Source organism: Haliaeetus albicilla, chromosome 4 (genome assembly GCF_947461875.1).
Source record: "Haliaeetus albicilla chromosome 4, bHalAlb1.1, whole genome shotgun sequence".
Classification (NCBI taxonomy): domain Eukaryota; kingdom Metazoa; phylum Chordata; class Aves; order Accipitriformes; family Accipitridae; genus Haliaeetus; species Haliaeetus albicilla.
The window spans coordinates 47,986,964-47,993,596 of NC_091486.1; positions in this window are offsets into that span (position 1 = coordinate 47,986,964).

Sequence of the window (6,633 nt, forward strand, 5' to 3'; positions counted from 1 at the left end):
ACCACGTACAGGACTGTAGATACTTCAGTTATGCCAAGAGATTGGTAACTATAATGAGTTTCTGTCATCTTGCAAACTTTTTTTGCATACAGTAAAGCGTATGGGCCTTTTCAACATTTACTTCATACTTTAAAGGTAAAAACAAGTCCTTTGCGTCAGAGGATTTCATCCTGTTGGTTCAAGGATCTTTGTCACCATTTTGTTTGGTTTTGTTCTTCATGTGGGTATAAAAGAACCAGGTATTTCTTGACCGTAGAAAGGGAATTTGATTTATTTAACATAGGATTAAAAAGGATGACAGCTCTGTCCACAGAAAGAGCTCTACAGATAAAGTGTAAGGGCCAAATTTTCAGTTGTTTCCACTAGATTGCCCTCTCTGCACTCTCTGTATTTGATTTTTTCTTTCTTTTTTTTTTTTAAAGAAGGAACTGTACATACATTCATTCAGATATGGGCACATACACACAAACATACATTTGCACACACTTATTCTGTCAGTTTACTTCCATTTGAACACAGTGCAAGATTTAGTGTTCCTTGTCTTGCCTTAAATCCTAATCTATTGTTTGTTGTCCCTTTGTGCTCCTTAATGTTGTATGGTTCCAGTGCAGAGATGGATGCATTTTTGTGGAGTAATTATTTTGCAGAAAACTAGTTGTTCAAAATTAACCTGTAAAATATGGAATTACACACTTGTGGGAATGGTGCATGTGATTTAATGAGTGTGTGATGCACTTCAAAGGGCAGTTTTCAAGCCCTATCTGGAAATTACAGTCTGATCTTTTAAGCACTTAGTTATATTTTTCATGAACTATTTTTATGGTAAATGGCAACAGAGAAGGGTGTAATAATTATTTCCATGATTTCTACCACTCAACTGATGCTTAGAATTCCCACTGACACAAACATGCTTTCTGCATATTTAAATCCATGAAGTGTATGCAGCAGTAGTCTGTATGGTAGATGGGAGAAGGGAAATAAGCACAAATTATTGTCTTGGTTTTTTTTTTTTCTCTGCATTAGAAAAAAAATCTAGATCTAGCCTGGTTTTTTTTTTTCCCTGTTGTGACTAGCTTGTACCACATTAAATAAATTAAATTAATACAGCCAAGGAAGGTAGTTTGTAATATCTTTGTGAAATCCCCGTATCAAAGCAAACTGAGGAGTCATTAAAAGACCTTGACCTCCAATTAAATTAGCTGTGCCTTTGTAAATGGAACTGTTTTCTTGCTGGGTGTATATTTGGTATGAATTTGCATAAAATCCTCACAAGTGGAGCATCTTCTTTGGTCTGGAAAAGACATTCAGTGCATTAATATTACAATGTTAATAGGAAAATTAATTCAAGTCCTTTTTTTGTTTGTTTGGGGGTTTTTTGGTTGTTGGGGGTTTTTTTGTTTTGTTGTTTTGGTTTTTTTACTCTCTGCTGTACCATGCAGACCCAATGATCTGGAGGGGCTTTATACTCAAAGAATATGTATGTGGTGTTTTTATAAACATTAGCTATCAACTGTTTTAATTGCTGTAATTCTGTTTGCTGTTCATTAGAACAAAGAGGACTCTCCAAAGGGTTTTCTAGGTAGCACAGAGTGCAAATTAAAACTATATACTTCCTACTGAGAGAATACAAATTTGCTTCCCAGATATTTCAGAATAATTTTGGTTTTCCTTCCTTACAGCAAAGGAAAACTTGCCTCCTTCTCACTAGAACATACACCATTTGTAATACTTTACCTTCTGCTCAGCCAGATTGCACAGTGGTGCGTTCAGCCTCTGAATGCTTTGATAAAGTGTTTAGCAGTTGTTCTCTATAGAAGGGCTAGAAAGAATGAGTGTGGAGTGCACGATTTGGAGGAAATCAGTTCCCAAGAGTTATTAGTTTCCTGTCTTTTGAAGCAAATGTGCCATGTTTATAATGGCAATCATGGGTTAAAAATAACAACCTACTTAGCTTTACATCACAGCTGGGTTAAATTTTGTGATATCTTGGGGCTTTGAGAATTTGCTCAAACTTCCTTCTCTGTTTAGCTTCACTGCTTGAAACTTAGGTGCAGGTTGAAACAAGTTTCAGATATGAAAGTTATGTTCAACTCCAACTGCTACTTTAAAGTCACCTTTCATGAATTTTCTTTTACAAATCCTATGTTGGATTTCTTATATGTATTCTTATTTAGAAACTCTGAGCTTCTAAAGAATCTCAGATCTCTGATCTCCCCAAGGTTTTTTCAGATCTTGACAGACCCATTGGTAAATCTGACCAGATAAATAGTGTTTGAGAAGAAACCTGAGACCAGCTTTATTTGTGACTTCATTACATACAAGAGTAGCAGTGGATATACCTGAGCGTATCTCCGTTCAACATCTTAGGAGAACTTTCACTTTTAGTCACCTTTAATTTGTTTTAAAGCTGTGGTAATTCTGGACCAGTATATGAACTATGTAGAGGGCAAGCGGTTGACTACACTGTAGTGGCTGGATACAAACTCCTTCCTGAGGGAAAAAGGAAATATAATTTACACTGTTCCATCTCTTGTGAATGCTTTTAGTGATTGTAAATGGTTTACAATATGATAGTGACCACATGTCTGCGTAAGCCACATTGTCTAGAGCAGATGATGGAAGTCTTTTGATGGGTTTAGGCTGGTCTCATTTGGCTGCTGAACTGCAATGTCTAAAGTTTTCAAATTCAATCATTGCTGCTGCCACATTGATTAATTTTGATATAATTTCCCTCCCAGTGGCATGGCAGCAGCAGTGACAGCAGCAGTGAAGGACTGGGTAGGTGTAATAATACAAGCTTCAGTTCCCTTCACAGTTTCTATCATCCCATAAATGGTAAGACAAAGTAATATACCCTTTTTCTCTTTTGCTTTTTTGGTTCTTCTTAGAGGTAAGATCAGAGGGAAAACTGTCCAAAGGTGCCCCTTGGCTGCATTCATAAAAACATGCCTGATCATAGCAGGGGAAGATTTTTCTCAAAAGAAAAAAGCACTAAAGCCAAAATGGTAAATATCTGAATAAAAATGGGACTTCTGTTCAGAGATGTTGTTTAGCACTTGAGTTCAGTGTTTGATTAATTGATTAATATACTGTTAGTTGTTCAAGTTTGAACATTGGTTCCCATGACACATTGCTAATGTATGGTAATGAGGAGGAAAAGCCTTTGCAATCATTATGTGCACCTGGTACAGCAGCCTCGGACATGACATGTACCTTAACTCAATGAAGCATAAGCCTGGAATAATAACTTCCTTCATGGAAAAATATGCTCAATTAGCTGTTCAAAAATATGAATAAGGATGGACGGTTTTCAATTTCAGTCTCTTGTAAGTAAGGATTTATTGGCTGAGATCTGAATCCTTCATGTGTGTCTGTACTATGATTGCTCTTTCTTTTTTTCTTCCATTACTCAAAGTATTTTGGGAAGTTTTGAGCACTTCTAAGAAGAGGCCTGGAAGTTTCTAAGGGAAAGGTGAAACCCCTGTCGTTTTTCCGCAACGCTATTTCTTACTTCACTAGGCAAGAAAGTGAATGGGTTTTCTGTTAGTTTCCTGCTGCTTGCCATGACTGCAGTGTACTGCAAGCACACTGAAGATCCAGGACCAGTGTGGCTTGTCACTCCCTGTTTTGTTTTAGAGGTTTCTTTTAGTAGTATCCTGAATAGAAAATTAAAAGAATGGAAAGCCAGATCTTTGTTGGTTTAGTCCAAAGCCTGCCTACTGTTGTGCTTATTCAACTCCAGCAACTGGGAGGTATGGAGAGAAATTGTCTTTGCTTCCTTATTCTCCACAAAAGGATTTGACACAAACTCCTCCATAGTTCTTTGATTATGAAATTGTTACCCTGTTTGTTTTACAAGCATGTTTTCAAACCTGCTCTCTCCCTCTTGCCTTAGGGGTCCCTGGAAGCCAGGATCATAGATAAAAGAGCTGATAGTTAAGGTTTGATCTGTGTGGGATCCCATCTGTGTGGAGAGAAGAATATTTGGGGTTTGTTTGACATCAATTTCTAATCGGGAAGCTTGTGCTTTTTCAGAACTATATGAACTAAAATTTAGTACTGGAAGTATTTTTGGATAACAGGTGAGAAAGCTATGAGGGCTTTGCTTGGGAGTACTGAAGAAGTGTATCTTTATTTCTGAGACTACTCACTGGAGCAGTTTTGTATTTTACCATAGTGTCAGTTGAAGACAAAGTCCTGATATGCATTATCTATTGCTATGTGCTTTAAAATTCCTTAAAAAAAAAAAATCCAGCTCCAATAGGTGATTATGATCTAGTGTCCCTGTTACTATAACGAATAGCCAAAAGGTGTAACAGGCTGTGCAGGTATCATGTGATTCAAATGGCAGGAGCAGCAGCATACAATAGGTTTGTAATTTGTCTCCTCTGACTTAGTGCAATCAGGGAATTAGAAGCTTGCTTTGCTCCTTGCATTTGCTTCCCTTCTCAGGTCTATGCATTAGTTAGGCTTGCTCTGCAACACCTCTGCTGTCTTACTGTATGCCTCTCTAAAAATAGCACATAAGAACACCACCTGGATTATATCTTTTATTTTCTTGCATGGAGTGATTGGGTTTTCTTTAATAGGCCACTGGAAGAGGAAGAAGTGAAGCTCAGAGCATAGGTAAACTGTAGGAGTATGGTAAAACTTGGTAATAGCTTACTGGGAGAGACCAGAGTGGTTGTGGAATGACCGCTGTCCTGTAGGGCACAAGAGGGTGCTATGCACTTAGCAGATAGCAGGCTAAACCCCTTATTTAGTAGTACAGGTTACTGTAACTGACTGATGCAAATAAAAAATTAAAGAAGTAAAGCTTTAATATCTTATTAGATAGAAAGCTTTGCAGAATCTCCTTCCTACTATCAAAAATTGCCTGAAATGTCTGGCAAGTGAATGAAGCTTGAAAAAGACTCAAGAGAATTTCTATGCTGTGAGGGAAACAGATGAGGTACAGAAATAAGCAGTAGCTAAGGAATTAATAAAACTGAACAGACAAAATGAAACAGGAAATGTTACACAGAGAAAAACAGGTCAGGAAGAAACTCTCTGAAATCAAAGACAGCAGGAGAAAGGCGTCAAACCATGGCAGGTGGCCTGTGATGGCAGGCACTGCAGCTGGTCTTGCGTAGCTGAAGATCAGTGCTGTTACATGTTGGCAGTGAAACTCTGTTTGCCTGGATGCTGTGGGAGCAGGGCCGATGTTTGACAAACCTACGGGATACCTATCCCAAAATATCCAGAGCCTGATAGTAATCCCTAGTCTCCTGCCAACCCCTTCACAAACGTCTTGGGAAAGCTCCACAGATTCTGCCGAGAAATTGCAAACTGCATATGAGTATGCAGAATAAGCTGTGAAGATAGTGTTGCTTACAGTGCCTCCCCTACAGAGGGCGATATGTAAAGAATACACGAGCAGCTGAGCAAAAGGCAGGTCTGTTTCTTAGAGAAAGGAGTGGTAGTTTTAGCAAGGGCTGGTGGAATTTTTAGTGAAGCTGAGTCCTGTTCCTACCCCCGCCACTAACGTGTTCTTGGATCTTTCACAAATTGTGCCTTATTGTCTGTAGTCTCCCATCTGTGAAATAGGCATAATAACACTGAGGCATCACTGAAAAGAAAACGACAGAGTCTGAGTCTGTACATTTGATAGAAAAAGGGTGAGTCTGCATAGGAGGATCCATAGGGACCCTTAAGTCCTGTGTATTGATAACTTCATTAGATAGAGCGCTAGATCTTTCTATATAAAGTTATTATTATTACAAGGTCAGTTCTGGCTTCCTGTGTGACCTGAAGCCTTAATTGAATTAGGGGCAGAAAAAGAGTAAATTACAGCAGGAGCAAGTGTTTGCAAGATATGGCCTTAAAAGTTTAAAAAGCATCAATTCTGCATGAGAAGTACCAGTTGCAGTTATTTGTTGATGATGATTCATTGAATCCTGACCACAAGAGTTATTCAGAGGTAGCCTATCAAACTTCCACTTCCTCTGTAATTTAAAGGTATATATTTTGAATAATCACCTCAGGAATTTAATTGGGCTTTGCCCTAGTGATTTATAGAGGTGGCTGTGCCCATTTCTTTCTGGGTGGTGTTTTAAAAGTAATTCAAGACACAAAAGAGCCTGGAGCAGGCTGTGTGTTTATGGGAAGGATCTAGAGGCCGGCTCAAGGTGGTTTAGCTAAAAGACCTATGAATTAGAAACAAGATGTGTTGCAAAATATGAGAGAGGTTTTCAAAGGTATAACCCTTCCTGACATGTTCATTTCCTAACAGCAGTTCACAGAATTGCTGAGGGTGGAATGGACCTGTGGAAATCATATAGTCCAATCCTGCTGCTCAAGCAGAGTCAGAGCAAGTTGCCCAATGCTGTCCACAGCTGGGTTTTGAATCTCTCTGCCACAGCCTTTCTGGGCAACCTGTTCCAGGGTCTGACCACACTCACAGTAAGAAAAGAGGTGTTTTCTTGTGTTCATATGTTTTTTAATCTGTGCCCTGGGCCTCTTTTTCTGTCAGTGGGTGCTATTGACAACAGTCTGGCTCCCTCTTCGTTCCCTCCCAGCAGTTCAGTGTTTCTACAGACTTACTGACAGAGAGGTTGATAATACTGCTTCCATTATTTGAGTTTAAGTGCAGGT